The 16,164-nt window shown below is 34.7% G+C and overlaps 1 protein-coding gene and 1 pseudogene across 2 annotated transcripts in view; one reads left to right on the forward strand and one right to left on the reverse strand.

Annotated features, from left to right (window-relative positions):
- The window catches only part of LOC125876926 (pre-mRNA-processing protein 40A-like), a 1,068,087-nt gene that overhangs the window by 158,931 nt on the left and 892,992 nt on the right, over nt 1–16,164 (reverse strand). The gene's annotated exons all lie outside the window — the stretch shown is intronic.
- LOC125877513 (cytochrome P450 CYP749A22-like) lies at nt 9,992–11,911 on the forward strand (annotated as a pseudogene).

The following is a 16,164-nucleotide window of genomic DNA, read 5'->3' on the forward strand; positions in this document are numbered from 1 at the left end:
TTCTAGTTCCTAAGGTATCTGTTAATCCTGCTTCATTCCAACTTTTTATTACTTTTGAATTAAAAGGTTCTGGTAATTTTGTAAAATATAATTTTCTTATTTCTTTACTTTCTTCTATGCTATATGTTCCTTTATAATAGTATTCTGTAAATGCACATGTATATTCATCTATATAACACATGTTACATATTGCTAATTTTGTCATTAGATTTCGGTTTATGATTTTTTTCTTTATTTTGTTCTTCTACTTCTGTTGTCATACTACTAAATTCGTTTCTTATAGTTACTTCGTATTTATATAATATTTCCATTGTTGTAGTAGCTAGATATTTCACCATCAAAAATTTTATTACTTCTTAGAGTTTTTAAACTTTCATCTGATAAATTTTGTAGCCATAATTTTACTGTTCCTATAAGTGTTCTTTCTATATATCATGGTGTTTCTGTCATTTCTATTTTGTTATCTATTAATTGTTTTGATATATATCTCATCCATAATTGAATTGTTTTATTTATATCTGTTACACAGTCTAGATCTAAAAAATTATGTTGTTCAGTTATTGGTTTAGGTGTCCATTTTTTATTCAATCTTTTATTCCACATTATTTTTTCTCTATCATATTGTCTATAGTTTGTATTATAGTATCTTGGATTTTTTGGATTTTTTACTCCTGATGTACTTGGTTTTTCATCCATGTCTACGTCTCCTGTATTTACTTCTAAATTCTTTGTATCTATGTTTACTAAAAGTTCTGTATATGTTTCGCTTGTTTCTGAATGTTGTTCTTCTAGATCATCATTATTTATTTCATCAATTCCTATTTCAAGTAGATTATCTTGGTTTTCTTCTTTTTCTTCTAGTTCTTCTAATTGTAATTTTTCTATAAATTTATTTATCTCATTTGCTAATTTTATTTTTTGTTCTTTTACTTTTTGTTTAATTTCATACATTTCTTTCAATATTGCCAGCTCTTTTTCTAGTTCTATTATTTTAGTATTTTTTACTTCTTCTAATTGTTGTACTTCCTTTTTTGCTTGTTGTTTTATTTTTTCAATTTCCGTTTTTCTATCTATTTCTTTATTTTCTTTTGTTATTCTTTTCATAGCAGTTAAACTATCTTCTAATTTTACTGTTTCTTTTTCTAACATTAAACTTTCTATGTCACCTATTTTCTTATATCTTCTTCCTAGATTAGAAAATATTATTTTTATTTTTAATCCGTCATAGTTTTCATATGTTTTTTCATCTATTGCGTATTCTTCTTTATTCATTTATAAATTGTGTTGTAGTTTATATTCTAAGTTTTCTATTTGTATTTGTAGATATAAAATTGTTTTTCTTTGTGCTACTATAGATTTTTTACAAATTCCTGCAAATATATTACTGTTAAGTCTATTTTGCCTATGTTTCAATTCTTGTCTTTTTGCTATAATTATTTCAGTAAGTTTTTGTCTATATTCATTATTCTCGTTATTCATTGTATCTTTAAATATTGAACATATTTATATTCTATTTTAGATATATTATCTATTAATTGATCTAATTTATCGTTATCAGTTTTTGTGATATTGAGTTGTTTATATTTTGGATATAATTTGTTTAGTTTTCTTCTTATTTTTCTTAACTTTCTACTAGTATGTTTCTTCTTATGTTTCTTTTCATCCATAGCTCTTATACCATACTTATTTAGGTTCTTACATAATAATATTTAGGTACGTGCTTACATAATAGTGTTACTTTTTGTATTTGTGTTTGGTCTTTTTTATCAAATTGGTATTCTATGTCTTTCTTTAATTTTTGTTGTAATGGTTTTAAATTCTCTGCTAATTTTGATATGTTTTCTCTTACTTGATTTACTAGACTTAAGAATGATTGTAATTTCTTTTTTATGTCTAGTTGTTCATTTATGTTAATTATTTTTTGTACTATATGTGTTTTCATTTTTATTCCACTTTTATCTATTTGTATTCCTAAGAATCCTATTTGTTTTTTCATTATATCTGCTTTCTTTTTACTTAGGCTTATACCTGAGTAATCTATGATATGTATAAATTTTTCTAATAACCTTATATGTTCATCTTGTGTTTTAAAGTATAATAATATATCATCAATATATACTACACAATTTTCTAGTTGTTTAAAGTAGTTATCCATAAAGTGTTGATATCTACCTGGTGCGTTTTTATATTCAAATGGTAATACATTCCATTCATAAAATCCTTGTGGTACTGTAAATGATGTAAGTCAAACCATCTAATGTTGACTTGAATAAACCTTTAGGACGCAGCCCATCCAAAAGTCTAAAACATGAGGAAATGAACTAAAGGAAATGGTGGCTTTATGCTCGATGCTATGAGGACTCACCAATCTTCAAACATCTTACTCCTTAGAAACCTAGCCTCCAAATAGGAACTCAATCTCCAAACTCTACATTTGATTAGAATGTAGGCAAAGTATGTGTTAGTACAAAATGTACTAAATATGATATCTAACATAACATCATAAGAGCATCTCAAAATGGTTAGTCAACATAAAACATAAGCATAAGAAATAATAAGATGGTCATAAGCATAATCTCCAACATATGCATCATATAATCATAAGTCAACTTAAGACATAATTAATGTGCATAGGAGATACATCATGTTCATGGCGTAGTGTTTACTTAGACCTTCATATTTACATTCTTCAACCCTTTGTCTTTCATAATACAAGAAAACTACTCCTCCAGCCACCTCAAAACATACTTGTGCAATGCATAAATGGCATCCCATAATACCATCCAAGCTAAGTACCCCTTTTTTTTCATGGAATCCCATATTACCACACACATTAAGAATATCATTGAAGTCACCATGGTCATTCTAACAATTAATTGATGTCATTCTTGACCTACTTCATATAGACAAGGGAACCATCACCTTCAGTCACACATATCATGGAGGGAAACTATAGCAACAATCCAAGCTAAGCATACACTATACAAGAGACACTTCATAAGTCGCTGCAACTCAGACTTGTGCAATGCATGAATGACATCCCATACTACCATTCACACTAAGTACTTCGATAGGCTATCATACTAAATGATTACTAGTTATCATTCTAGACTATTAAAGAATAGCACCCTACTAGGCTAGACCTAACTACCATGGAAAACACAGTATCATGAAAAACCAAGATATACAAGGAAGAATACAAGTATTTCCACCTAGCTACCATGCAAACATTCAATAAAACTAATGCATGCTACCCTTAGGAGAGTATGAATCATCAATCCTAAGCTACCCTTAGGACAGTATGATGTCTCAATCCTAAGCTACCCTTATGAGAGCATGATGTCACAATCCTAAGCTACCCTTAGAAGAGTATAAATCTTCAATCCTAACCAATCCCTGAGAGAGTATAGGTCCTCAATCCTAAGCTACCATGAAATGGTCTTGGCCTAACCAAGTCATACTACCATGAAGTCATTCTAACAATGCTAGTCCAAGCTACCCTTAGAAGAGTATAGATCATCAATCCTAGGATATCATGCCTATATTAATTCAAGTTACCATGAAAAGCATCCTACAAATTTTAATTCAAGCTAACCTTTGGAGAGTATGGATCATCAATCCCAAGAAACCATGCGAACTCTTAACTCATGCTACCTAAGTTAAACTATACATGAAGGGATCATATGTCATAACTTCAAGCTATTCTATTCTAACATGCTTTGATTTATTTTAGGTGATTAACCTTTAAATCTAGATTCATTCTATGTGAGAAGACCTTTCACATTCTGCATGCAAGCATTAATATAGTACTAGGTAGGTTATGAGAATGAAATCCTTTCATAACAACCATATCCACTACTGTACCCATTTTATGCAAGTTGTCTCTTCATATTAGACTTACTCTAGAAGCCCTAGTGATCATCATCACTGATTTCAAGCCCTAATCTCAAGATTTACTCTACAATCATCATATTAGTCTAGATCACTAGACATGTTAATCACAAGCTTTAGTTATAGGCAATTCTAATCATAATTCCTCATAAATTCCCAATTTCAATCACTACTAATCATGATCTATCATACATACATCAATCTAGTCAATTCGTCATTACATGTTCTTACTCTAGAACAATTTCTATACATGATATCAAGTCTAGAAGATCTATCAAGAATTCATCAATTTCTCTTCACAAGGCATAACCCACATACTTTGAGTTCATCAACTTCGACTAGGGTTTACCATGGAATTCAAATAATATCATTATAATATCATGAATCTATAATAAATTAACCATAAACAAGTATTATCCAACCAATTGGAATCATACCTAACTAAACTCACACATTGGAAGAAACCCTAGGTTAGATTTGGGTTCTTCTTCACAAATTTGGGGAAATCTAAGGGACTCTATGGGTGGAAGAACCCATAGATGAATAAGATAAATATACCTTAATTCAAAGCCCTAACAAAATCCTGCAGCAATGGAGCTTAGTTCTTGCCCTAAGCTTCAAGCTATATCTTCTTCATCAAGTCTTGAGTTTTCTAGTAAGAGAATATTTGAGAGAAGAGTATTTGGGGGTTTTGATTCTAAATAACTTAGTTGGGGTGGTTAATGACTTAAAATAGTTTATATAGGTGTATAAAGTCCATATAAAATGGCACCCACTTAATACCGACTAAAAAGGAATTTACTAAAATGTCCCTCCTTTGGCGGCCCACTCTCAGGCACCATGATAGGGCTCACGAGCCATGGTCCTACCCGTGGTCCTTGGGCAGTGGCTAATGTTTGGTGTATTTTCCTACAAAAAACAAAGGCATGACCACGAGCCTTCCCACTAGTCATGGTCAAGACCACTGGTCGTGAAGTGGCTTGTGGTCCCTTGGCAGTGGCTTGGCTTCCTACGACCTGCCTCCCTTGAGGCTAAAGAACCTTCACGAGGCCTCCCACGAACCGTGGTGAAGACCAAGAGCCATGATGATGGTCGTGAACATGGGCAGTGTATTACCAAGGTTGGGGCAGCCTTGACCTTTGGCTAGTCTTTTCCCCTTCTTGCCTTGGAACATGTCCCTCTAACTCTTCATTAAACCCTATATGGTCTACTAAACTACGCGGTATAACACGTCCCTTGATGTTTAACCCCTAAACACCTCATTCTAAGTATGGGAAGTTTTATCTATGACCTTTGTCCCTCATATCAAACTCTAGAACCCTAACATAAGACTCCAGTTTAGTCTACTAGTTTCGGAGGTGTTACACATATATACTTCATGCATAATCATGGGTAAGGGTATAGGTGAGAATGTGCTTTCAATCAATACCACAATTACACCATAGTCATACGTTATTCACTCTCAAAGTGAACCATAAGCTTATGCACAACTCTCATAAACTTGTAAAATTCTCATAATTGGTTGAGCCGTGGTTTGTTTCTTGAGGTAGGAGAAACAGGGGAGGTCCATCCTTTAACCACGACCCCAACCAATGGGGCGTGGGTCCACCCACGGATCGTGGGTTCCCTTTCGTGGGTAGGCTATTTTTGACAGCCTTTTGGGACTGTCTTAGGGTCCTCCTCAAGGACACTTGGTTGGTCCTTGGGGGGTCGTACCTTGACGTTTACACCCGAAAACACTTATATTGAGTACCAGAGGTGATTTTACGACTCTACCCTTGATGTTAAACCACAATTAGGCTACTAATTTACACATTAGACTCTAGCTTAGTTTACTAGGTTTCTAGAGTGTTACACGTTGATTCCTTCCTGGAAGTTTAGGTCTAGCCATTTCTGCAACACAAAACAACACACGTTAGATGCGATTTCAAAAAGAATTCAAAGTTTGATAACCGTATAGAAAGACTCGCCAAACCGTTCGGCGAGTCGCTGAACACCTTTCGCGAGCCACGTCTGGCTCGCCAAAGTTCCAGAGTAAAATCATTAAAAAATAAGCACAAGTCAGTGATGTCGAGGGCCATTCGGCGGATTGCCGACACCATTCAGCGAACTAAAAGTAGCTCGCCAAATGTTACAGAACATTTTCAAAAATTAGGGGCGCAGAAGGGCGATCAGAAGGGACTTTCGGTGAGTCGCTGAGGATTGAACTCGGTGAGCTCAAGCCTATCGTTGAAAGTTACATAACTCAAACCAAAAAAACAGAGAATTAAAAAGCGATCAAGGGGACTTTAGGTGAACCGCCGAATCACTCGACGTGCTCGATCCAGCTCGCCAAATAGTCCAACCTGCCATATTTCTACCTCCACCTTCAAAATCTAACCCGCATCCCACAAAAACAAAATTAAACTATTGTTGCAATTGGATTCAAACCTGATACGCTCAAATGACACCTCCCTAAAGAAGCATAAGTGATCGTTATCAAGTAAAGAACCCAACTTGTAGGTTGGGGTCGATCCCACGAGGAAAATGGTCTAGACTTAACTTTAACCAACAATTATATTCGTTTGGTCAAATTACTTCCAGAAACAAGTAATTAAAGGTGGGGATTTTGTGAAAAAAATTGTAAGAATTTAGTAATTAATAAGTAAACAAAAGTCAATTTTGGTTGTTATCAACTAGGGTATATGTGTTCCCCACAAGCTCATAATGCAGTAATCCTAGTAATAGCAATCCTTTCCTAGTGTACTACATGCAAAGTGATAAGTTAGGTATCTCTAAATCCTTGGTTCAGCATCTAGAGAATTTCACCCTGCACCTTCGTCTGGCTACGTGTGTATAATTTACAAACCCTTACCGTTACCTCATACTAGACATCACATCGATGTTTGGCTTAGTTATTACTTCGCACCAATCGACACTAGCCTATTAGATAGTATTACACTAAATCTATGTTGATAATTCTTTTCTTGCTGATTACCTCCTTGGTCGGCAAGTAGCAACAAGGCGAGTTCTAACGCGTGCACTCGTTAAAAAGACTTTTAAACAAAAGAATTATCAAAGCATGCAACAACACTATTCAAGAATTGCTTAGTTACTATTCATACTTTGTTAATCGCTCATGGGTCCCACAACCCTAGTTGTGGAGTTTAGTTACCCATAATCATATAACACAATTCATTATTTTAGATGAAATAATTATGAACTTACGTAAGAAGAATAATAAATAAGGAAAGTTTTTTCAGGGACGCGTCTTCAATCCATGAAACTGACTCACGGACCATCAATAGATCTACGATCCGTGAGTACCTTCCGTCAGCCAAGACTTAGAAAATATTTTCGCTTCTAAAAATCAATCTCTGAAGCAAACTACAGAACTGCAGTACGAACCATAGATCAATCTACGGTCCGTCAATCACCCTCCGTAGCTCCACACTTGGGATCTTCAAAAATCACGTACTGGAACCCTCACAGTATCAATCTACGGATCAATAGTACGGTTCGTAGATCAATCTATGGACCATCAATGGTCACCGTGGTTCCACACTTGGTCAGATTTTCCTTCCATGCCTTGCCTGCTGATCTACGACCACCATCTATTGAGTGTCAATGGACCTATGGTCCGTAGATCACCTCCGTAGATGCCTTTTCTGCATTTCTTTCAGCTGTCTCGTTACTTCCGAGCCTGAACATCTTTCCTGCAAAATATGATAAAAACACATAAAAACCAATACAAAAAGGCCCTAGACACACACAACTTGTACGTGAAATGTATTAGAAATATCGTAAACTCACGTATATCAAGACCCTCAACTTAAATTTGTTGTTTGTACTCAAGCGACGCACTATGACTCTAAACGACACTTGTATTTGCGTTTCAATCACAAGCAATCACATGGCTCTTTATCCCACTCACTTTTCAGGTGCAAAATTTATTCTCTTAAACTTGACAAGCGAATTCATGCGGATCAAACAATGACAACGATCGGCCAACCAACACACAACATACACTATTTCACTATCACCAACTTACCAACTTTTCGACAATGTAACTAGTGCCCTTACCTCAAACGAAATCCCTCTTCTTTCACACAATGACTATAAATTGGAGTACAAGGATTCATTCAACATTCACACTCAGAAATAACTTCAATTACAGTTAGTGCTCAATACCATAGGCTTGCCGTTATTTTCACTGCTTTGACTCTCTAAACTAGACTCTAGGATCAATATAGGACTTTCTTGGCTTGTAACGTAGGCTCAGGATCAGGTGTGGTACATTTTGGGTACTTCTTAGTGACTTTTTGCCCTCCTTGACATTACACTAGGCTTTCAACCTCTTTTTGCCCTATTTTTGCAACCCTACCGATTTACCTTCTTTCCCTAGATTTTCTTTAACCATAGATGTGACTTTAGACTTTGTAGCTCAACTTTTTCTTGCATGTTATTCTTTTCTTTAGCTTTCAATAAGTTACATCATTTCCTCTCTTTTTCAACATCAAACTCTTTTCATACCCATTTTTCTTTTGGTTTCCTCTTTCATAGCCACCCTCAACTTATGGATTCTCTATTGGTTAAGGTGCACAATACCCGATGTCGGGTCAGTGATAACAGCAAGGTTAAGGAGATCACAAATAGAGAATTAAATATTAGAATGCGGAATCACAAAGAAAAGAAACAAAAAAAACTAACTAAAGATATGGGAAATTCGAAGGAAAGATCCACGAATTTCCAAGGATTAGATGTTCTAAGGTCTTGAAAAGATCCAAGTAACAACGTATAGATTTATGGAAGAAATCTAACACCTTTACTTGAGAAAATGAATCAAAATGATAGATTCGGATCTTGACCGCTTTATGAGTAACTAAAGACAATAATTTGTATGTAGAAACTAATCACCTTCTAAAGAATACCAAAAAGAAACCAAAGATATCACAAGAAGAAGTTACTTTATACCTTAAACTATGAAACTAGTAAAGGTTTAAAGATAAATTCTCAAAGAACAAGTCACAAAGGTTCAAAGAACTCTCTCAAATATTATTAATATCAATCTAAATTGTCTTTAATGAATAAAAAGGACTCCTATTTATAGGAGAAGGGGGTAAAACGTCCAAGACCCCTTATAAGAACCTAAAAGGTCAGCTAAACCGTAGAAAGACAATTACAAGGAATCCTACTCTAGAAAGGAAAAAGTAACCTAACTAGGAACAAATTTTGAACTTCTAGGAAAGCATTAAATGGTACTTAGGAGACCATAAATAGATTAAGAAAAATATTAATAACCTATATATAAATAAAGAAATAAGGTAAATCCCAACTAGGAAAAGAATCTTGACAATCTTGAAAAGTTTGACTAGTCTTCTCTCAAAACTTGGGCAGAAAGCAACTCTTGTTGTGGCTGATTCTTGGACTCTTCTTGACCTTATTTGCACGAAATTGGACCTTAAAATTCCTCATCTTGGGTTTAAATTTGGTTCACCAAATAATTGTAGCATTTGGACAATTCCTCTCCCTTGAGCTTGAGCTCTTCTTCCCCAATAAGAAACCTTTGGATCAGCGATTGAAGCCCATTGAGCTTATCATTGAACTCCTTGGTTTGAGATCTTGTTATGGGCCTCCTTGGATTTTCTAAAGCTTCACCTTGTCCTTCAATGGAGTAGAGCTTCCTTAGATGCTATCATTTTCCTTTTCTTGAAGAGAATTCGTCCTCGAATTCAAATCTGCATCAAAATGGGAAAGATCAGAAACATTAAAAGTAGCACTAACTTGGAACTCACCAGGAAGATCAAGTTTATAAGCAGTGTCTCCATTCCTTTCAAGGACTTTGTATGGCCCACTTCCTCTAGGATCTAATTTGGTTTTTCTTTTGAAAGGAAATCTTTCCTTTCTCATATGCACCCAAACCAAGTCACCAGGTTTAAAAACAACATATTTTCTGCCCTTATTCCTTGGCAATGTAACTTCCTTTTTCTTCTTTTCAATTGCAAGCCTTGTTTGTTCATGAATTTTCTTCATCATATCAGCCTTCTTCTTACCATCAAGATTAGCAAAATCATTAGTAGGCAAAGGCTATAAATCAAGGGGGGGTAAGGGGGTTGAATCCATGTACAACTTCAAAAGGAGTCTTACCAGTAGAAGAATGAAAGATCCTATTATAAGCAAATTCTACAATAGGTAAGTAATCTTCCCAAGAAGTCAACTTTCCACAAAGCGAACACCCAATCCGTCCAACCTATGAACATTTCGAACCAGTTCTTTCTTATTATCGTCAACATGGGCAACACTCCCCATCGATAGGTGACTAAGGGCATCCACCACGACATTCGCTAAAGTATACAAGGTCCTCCTTACAAGTTCCTACATGGAAACTTCAATGAGATTGTGGAAATGAAAAAAGACTCCATAAACGACGCCATGGATCACTTATCATATGACATATTTCCAAGAATTCTACCTCATATATTTTCTTGGAAGAAACTATATGATAAATTTAAAAGATTATAACACATTTTCTTGTTTTAATTAGTTTGTATTGTCTTAGTTTCTGATGTCACATAACTATAGGGGCAAATTTTCTCTACTGGTATGGAGTGCAACCTGACCTAGTAGTGACTGAACTAGAACTTCTAAAAGAAATATTGAGCAATAGAAACAACAATTATTCCAAAATGGATCTGAAGGCTTTCCCAAGAAGATTTTAGGAGACGGGCTTCCGACATCTAAAGGCGAAAAATGGGCAAAAATGAGGAAACTAGCCAACCATGTTTTTCATGGAGAAAGCCTAAAAGTAAAATTCTTGTACAATATTTTGTTAAGGAAGTTCCTCTGCTTCATGTAGTGCTAATTTTTTTCTGATAACGTTTGTGACTGCAGAGTATGATTCCGGTGATGATTATGGGTTGTGAGACAATGCTCGAACGTTGGAAGATTTATGAAGATAAATAAATTGATGTGTTTGAAGAGTTTAGGCTATTAACATAAGAAATGATTTCCAAGACTGCTTTTGGAAGTAATTGCTTAGAAGGAAATAACATATTTCAAAAGCTGATGAAGTTGACATTTCTAGTTTCCAAAAATGCTCACAAAACTAGATCTCCGGTCATCAGGTAAGTCCCTTCCTCCATGAGACATTCATACATTTTCTCAGTTAAGCCAAAATGCTCTAAATGTTACATTTTGTGTAGTAAATTTGAAAAAACTGTGATGAAATAGAGTCAGAGAAACTCGATTAGGGCATACATGACAACATTACTTGGATAATAAAGAAAAGAGAAGAGGAAAAGATTAGTGAAAAGCATAACTTTGGAAGTGATTTCCTTGGAAAACTCCTAGATGAGTGCAAGAACTTTTATTTTGCTGGTCAGGAGACAACATCTTCTTTGCTCGGATGGACAATCTTCTTACTTTCTACAAACAGGGAGTGGCAATAAAAAGCAAGAAAATAAGTTGTTGAATCATTTGGCTAGAAAGTTCCTAATGCAGATGGCCTATCAAGACTGAAAATTGTAAGCATTAAGGATCAATCGTGTATTATCAGTTTTGGTACTTCTATTCAATTACGTAACAATTTTCAATATTCTTTGATTAATGTAGATGAACATGATTCTTGATGAATCTCTAAGATTGTACCCTCCAATACCATTCATCAAAAGGAAAGTTGAGCTAGGTAAGGTAACTTTTACCACCTAAAATGCTGATACATACCACCATTAGCAGTTCAACATGATCGTAAAATATGGGATAAGATGTTCATGTTTTCAAACCAGATTGATTTTCTAAAGGGGTTGTTAAAGCTACAAACAACAATCCAGTAGCATTTTTTCCGTTTGTCTATGGACCTCGAACTTGTTTAGGTTTGAACTTTGCAATGATTGAAGCAAAAATTAGTCTTACGATGATTCTACAAAGTTACATGTTCACAATTTCACCAACTTATGTTCACTCTCATGTTCAACTTTATATGCTTCGTCCATAACATGGAGTTAAAATCATTCCCCACAAGAGTTCAGATGTATATATATAAAGCTTAATTGTACTTATATTTGTCCAAGCAAATAAAACTATGTATTTATTTGACATGTCTCTTGAATTAAACAACTTTATAAACTTATTCTGATCTTGTAACACCATTGAAAACCTTTTATGAGTAAAAGAAATAAAAATTCATCTATTTTTATTTTAAAATGTCACGACCCAGATCGTCGTGATTGACACCCACACTAACCCTCCGGTGGGAGAACCATTACTACAACCCAACCAAGCAAGTTAACCAAAAGCTAAACATTTAAATCTACGGAAGCAGGTTTAAATAACTAAATAAATAATACGAAGTTTCCATAAACTCGGGGAGTTCAACTAACATCTAACAACTAATGCGGAAATAACCCCTAGAACCTGAAAGTCATTGTACCAAAACATCTAAAGTTCAACCAGTCTAAGAAAAGGGGGTACAACCCCAACCAACACAAATAACTACTAAAGCAATCTCTAAGTCCGAACAAAATGGACTAAACAAAAACGAAGGATCCATGACAGCCTGAAAGAACTGGCTCACCCTTGAATCCGGTCTCGATCAGATATCTCCTAGATAAGGTTTGACCGTAGCCGCTTGAAGATGCCCACTCAATAAAGAACGAGCAAGTGCAGTATCAGTACACAACTACGGTGTACTGGTAGGATCACATGGCCAATCCAGTAAGCGAAACATAGATAAGCAGTCACAACATAGTAAACATGACATGTACAAAATCTATATACACATAGATTATCATTTCATGAGCAATGTACAATTTCACATTCTCAAAAACAGTAAATATGACAATTCAATGGCCCTCTCATGGAACCTATACCCAAACAGTTAATGTGTCGGAACGTGACACCCGATCCCAATTAGTGTACCGAAATGTGACACATGATCCAATATATGCGCTGAAACGTGGCACCCGATCCTAGTTAGTGTGCTGGAATGTGACACCCGATCCTAGTTAGTGTGCTGGAATGTGACACCCGATCCAATCATCATACTACAATCATAATCATAATGTACATTCTCATAATCATACAATCAAGTGTTGATTCATGGCATACAATCATTCATTCATACACATTTACATTAGGTTTGATCAATTGTGCTACGTTCAAATACATATATGCATTAAAATGAAGCAAATACCCACATACATCATACAAACATGAAATCAAACCATCACCTACCTCGAAAACAAGCTTGAATCCCCCTAAGGCACTTGAATCTTCCCTTTTCGGATTCTTTCCGCTTGTTCGGGGTCTAAAAATAACAAATTAATGCAAGGATCAATAAACGAGGCCTAATTACCTGGATTACAATCAAAATCATCAACCCTAGGCCAAACCCAAGATCCCAATACCTAACTTAAGGCTTTTTCCACCATTAGTTTCAGGTCAAAATCCTTCCCCAATGATAATCACCCATAAATCTAAGTTATACGGATCAAAAAACGGATTATGGGAGTAAAAACCTTACCTTTAGTGCTAGAAGCGGTTGAAAACTGTCAAGAACTTGCCCTGGTTCGTTTCTTAGCACTCAAGGATGAAAGTTGCAGAATAATAATGTTTTTGGGGTTTAATTCCGACTGAAGTCGCAACTAGCCCGCTATAGCGGACCCCGTCCCACCACAGCGACCCCGCCCCGGCGGCTTGCGCAGAGACAGAACGTCGGAATTAGAGTTTTAAACCCCCATTTCACAACACACCTTTAACTCATGACATTCAAAAACTACCCAATCACGCTAAGGTCAGTTTCGGGAGTTCTACTTGCCCAAATTCGATTCCGTAAAGTCGTACGGATTTCTTAATGTCTTATTTATATACTCATGTGATAAAATTCATAATTAGATCTCTCATTCATTACTTGATTTCCCTAGACCTCACTGACTCAGATTTTGTCCAAATCTGGACTAGGCTAGGAATTCTCATGTTACTACTAAAAATAATTTTGGCCCAAATTCTTTCCCCATTGACTTTTTCCTAATGATGGAATCATGTCGTTACATAAAAAATTTCACCGAAAATGGTCTATTTGGAGATTAAAATACAACTACGTACTCCATCCGTCCCAAAATTAAATAAGTGTAACCTTAGTAATATCCATAAAATATTTGGAAACGACATAACTATAAAAAAAGTGAAAATTCAAGTAAAACACAAGCTAGTAAGTAAACAACATGCATCAATATAAGAAAAAGAAATGAATTCATTTTGTGCCAAGCTTTTCCATTCAAATTGTTTTTTCAAACAAAATTTCAACTTCAAATCTTGAAATGTCCTAATTTGACCACACTAAACAGATTCAAGAACAAGATTGCTAAATAAAGAGCTAATTAGTAGGACTAACCATCGTATAATTTAACACCAATTCAAAAACAAAAGTCGATATATGAAAACATGAATTTTCCATCTTCCTTTCAATGGAACTACATATTCATATATGATATATTCCCCAATGCACTTCATCGTCATAATCATATTCATAATCATCATCATCATCATAAACACAATTACTATCATCATCATCATAATCATAATCATAATCATCTTCATATGCCCGAACAACCGGAATGCTTTCACAGGAACCCATGATGGTAGAATTCAACAGTTTTGAATTCTGTAATTAAATTAATTGTACTATTGGGAATATCAATAGTATACTAATAATTCATATATATCATACGCTATTAGGGGATACATCATAAACACGTTAGTTTTTCGAAAGTTTATTTGACTAATTTCAAAATTAAATTAAATTACTTAATTCGATATTTTAAAATAAAAATTTAGATATTCAAAAACTAATATGATATATTCCCCAATGCACTTCATCGTCATAATCATATTCATAATCATCATCATCATAAACACAATTACTATCATCATCATCATAATCATAATCATAATCATCTTCATATGCCCGAACAACCGGAATGCTTTCACAGGAACCCATGATGGTAGAATTCAACAGTTTTGAATTCTGCAATTAAATTAATTGTACTATTGGGAATATCAATAGTATACTAATAATGCATTCATATATATCATACGCTATTAGGGGATACATCATAAACACGTTAGTTTTTCGAAAGTTTATTTGACTAATTTCAAAATTAAATTAAATTACTTAATTCGATATTTTAAAATAAAATTATAAAGAATTCCTTTTGGTATGAATCTTGTATTAAACAGTGTTTACTGTTAGTATGAAATTGTTATAGATAATGACAAAAAACTGTATGCATTTGATATACTATTTATATAACAAAACACAATTACTAGTTGCAATTGTTTTGAAATTGGTATTCCTTTGGAATAAATCTGGTATGAATCAATGTTTACTTCTGGTATGAAATTAGCATAAATATTAGGAAAAAATCTTGTATGCATTTGGTACTATTTATATAACAAAACATAATTACTAGTTACAATTGTTTTGAAATTGATATTCTTTTGGTATGAATCTAGTATGAACTAGTGTTTACTTTTGGTATGAAATTGGTATAGACTTATATAGAATAATGCTATGAAATTTGGTATATTGTTATATAAAGAATCTCATCTACCACCATCTTTTGTTAATATTGATAATAAACCTTTCATCACAGTATAAAACGAAAACAAAACAAAAAAATTGTGAAAGAAGACAGTGTCGAAGCGTAATCACCTTCTGATTGAGAAGCAGTAGGTGAGGAATGTGGGGCTGCGTTTTTTCTTCGGGGAGCCATAGTACCTGAGAAGTACCAAAAACCCATTAGTACGCAAATCAGTAAAATGACACACTATCAGGTACTCAGACTTCCCCTGTGTAATTACAACGTGATGCCTTGCCTTAAGAATGTCGTCACCCAATCTATCATTGGGAAAGGCCACAGAATGGAAATGCAAAAACAGAATTAAAAGAACAAAAACAAAAATAATATTATGTTTTTTATATGGGAGCCAAGGGGGGTCGTGGTGGGTACCACAGTCCGTCTAGGTGCCCGTGAACACAAGTTAGTGTACTGAATATATGGGACAACTTACTGGAATGGATCACAGATGGCTTCAAGGTCCGTGGAGTGAACCAAGGTCCGTGAAGACCATCGTGATCCTAGCCAGTGTAACCCTCTTTTGCTAAGTGTGGTCCACGAGGGGTTTCACGTCCCATAGTTGATCCCACGGTCCGTGAAGCCCATCATGGACTTACAGTTGACCCTTTTTCAGTGTTCCTCTTCTTCCAAAAACACATATGCCCAATTCACTCAATTT

Source organism: Solanum stenotomum, chromosome 9 (assembly GCF_019186545.1).
Source record: "Solanum stenotomum isolate F172 chromosome 9, ASM1918654v1, whole genome shotgun sequence".
Classification (NCBI taxonomy): Eukaryota; Viridiplantae; Streptophyta; class Magnoliopsida; order Solanales; family Solanaceae; genus Solanum; species Solanum stenotomum.